Genomic DNA, 3143 nt, shown 5'->3' on the forward strand with positions numbered 1-3143 from the left:
TCCCTGGAGTTTCATTTCTTGAATGTTACTGGGGACTACTGGGCAAACATATAGGATATTTTGTTGCCTTTAGTCTGAAAAATGATTTGATTCAGCCCTCGGCGCTAGTGTATAAAATGCATGTTTGTTTATCTCCTGATACCTACTCCAGCCTTCATCTCACCTGAACCTGCAGCTGTAGCCGCAGTTTTCCTCTATGGTGCTGCCAGTGATGCATGATGTCATCAGGATCACAGGTTCGGAATGACAAGAGATAAGCAGGCACTGTGTCTTGGTAGCATTGAGGCTACCAGGTGGTGATGTCAACACAGACATGTGGGAGGCGACATTGCGTGTGGTGTGATGAGATGTTGCACGTGAGGACCATGGTGTCATCTGAATACTGCGTGACCTGTAGATGATCAGTTTTCGAGTGTCTGCTGCATATAGAGTGTACAGTATCAGACCAAGAACTGACCCTTGAGGTACACCACGACTATGTCGTCGTTGGTTGGCAGATTCGGAGGAGGGAGCCAAACAGTGAGGTCATTGGTCCCATCAAATTCTGGAAGGACGGGAAGGGAAGTCGGCCATGCCCTTTCAAAGTAACCATTTCGGCATTTGTCTGAGGCGAGTTAGGAAAATCATGGCAAACCTAAATCAGGATGGCCAGACGTGGGTTTGAACCTGTCGACCTCCCAAATGTAGACTCAAGTGTGGTAATCACTGCACATATGTTGTACTGTGTAGACTCCACTGAAGGCCTGCATACGGAATGCGAGGTTGCCTTGGAGGAGGCATATGTGAGACACTGGGATCACCTGTACAAGCAAATTACACGGGAGGCCGTCGTGCTATTCGCTGTCAAACGCCCTGTAAACGTCCAAAAACGCTGACCCAGAAATATTCCTGACGTTCTGGAGTATCTAAGCGTGGCTCCACATCTCTGAGGTGTTTCTGCTTAGTAGATTGTCGTCGACAAAACCCGAATGGCTTCTCTGGTATAATCATCTTCACTTCGATTTGTTCTAATAGTCTGCGTAGGTAAATCCTGCCTGTTGAGAGGGGTGAGAGGACGCTGGTGGTCTGGTGACTAATTGCCAGAGGTCTTTACCCACTTCTGGTGCTGTATCTATACTCTTTATTGGCAACCACTACATACATAAAAATTACGTCGGCTTATAACCGCACGCCGAATAATGACAAGTGTTACAAGAGTCCTCTCACTGACAACAGAATGCACACTAGCACAGAGATGGTCTAACAAGAGAAAGTTTGCGAGTGACAGAGAAAATGTAAGCAGACGAGGCCACAGTGGCAATGGCCTCACGGGTTCGCATTTGCCAGCAGGGGCGCTGGTTGCGGGCGACAGTGGCGCGTTTGTTTCCCCCAACCGCCACTGGCACCAGATACAAATGCAGCGGTAGCGGTATGAGTGGGTGCGCCGCTGCATTAGGGACAGTAGCTACCTCACTGTGTCTGCAGGCAGCGGTATAGTGAGCGATATGTAAAATCTGATTGCAGATAGCTGACAGGTGTTGTGGGAGGTCGTTTTATATTTTGTTTCATCTACTCAAAAAGCGACTGACGCTCAATCTTAATGAATTCAGGTACACATCGATAAAATGTGCACAAATGTACCCTCCACAATTCAGATGGGTGAGCTTATGAATATTAAATAAAACTAAATTTATAATGAGTTTGATTTATCACAATAAAATGAATATTAAACAGTGGCACCCTGTGGCAGCATTAACGTGGTAATCATAGATCAGTCTACTCCTCCCGAACAGGCCATGAAGGCCCAAAGGTACCGACTGGCCGTCGTGTCATCCTCAGCCCACAGGCGTCACTGTATGTGAATATGGAGTGCCATGTGGTCAGCACACCGCTCTCCCGGCTCTGTGTCAGTTTCTGAGGCCGGAGCCGCTACTTCTCAATCAAGTAGCTCCTCAGTTTGCCTCACAAGGGCTGAGTGCACCCCGCTTGCCAACAGCGCTCGGCAGACCGGATGGTCACTCAGCACGACAGTGCTTAACTTCGGTGATCTGACGGGAACTGGTGTTACCACTGTGGCAAGGAAGTTGGCAAACCATAGATAAACAACAAATAAAAGGCCACCTCTGGCAACTTTAATATCCTTGGTATATTTTACATAGGATCAGGGGGAAAAGTTAATAACCTTCACGATAATTACTTACAATCACAGAATGCGTAGTGATTGTAGTGATGTTAATGGAAGTAACTTACAGGATGACAGTTGTTGAAGTATACGAAATAAAATCCTCATAACATCTGAACGGTTTCTGTTAGGACGTTCAAACTGCATGGTTGGCTACGGGACATGATGGGAATTAATATGGGCATGCATGGTTTGGTTTAGCGACGAAGCCCACTTTCATTTGGTTGGGTTCCTCAATAAGGAAAACTGGCGCCTTTCGTGGACTGAGAATTCGCATTTCGCTTCACCCTAAACAGCTGACTGTGGGGTGTGCAATGTTCAGTCACGGAATACCGGTGCGATATTCTTTGATGACATGGCGACTGCCAGACGGTACGTGAAGGTTTGGAAAGATGATTTCATCCTCATTATACAAAGGTGACCCAGATTTTGACAAGACTTGGTTGGTACAAGACGGACTTCGACCCCATCGAAGGAGGAGAGAGTTTGATGTCCTGGAGGAGCACTTTTGGGACCACATTCTGACTCTGGGGTACCCAGAGGCCACTGGCACGAACCTCGATCGGCCGCCATAATGTCCGGATCTGAGCATATGCTACTCCTTCCTGTGGGGCTATATTAAAGACAAAGTGTACAGCAATAACCTCAAAACCATTTCTGAGCCGAAAACAGCCATTCACGCGATGTTCCGACACTTCAGAGTGTCATGCAGAATTTCTCTATTCGTCTGCGCCACATTATCGGCAATGCTGGCAGGCATATCGAACATGCCACAACCTAAATCTGAGTATCTATAGTGACGTTTATATGTTAAGTTTGGGCAAGCCGTAGTTTGTAACTAATATGCTTTTTTTCGTATAGTTCAATAATTGTCACCGTATATGCTACAGAAAGGAAAAGCGCCACAACTGTGGGCATAGTTGAAAGCAAACTGTTCACTAGAGACAAAGTGCAAGTCTTCAGAGTGAAATATGAAATAATC

Source organism: Schistocerca americana, chromosome 3 (genome assembly GCF_021461395.2).
Source record: "Schistocerca americana isolate TAMUIC-IGC-003095 chromosome 3, iqSchAmer2.1, whole genome shotgun sequence".
In the NCBI taxonomy this organism is placed as follows: Eukaryota; Metazoa; Arthropoda; class Insecta; order Orthoptera; family Acrididae; genus Schistocerca; species Schistocerca americana.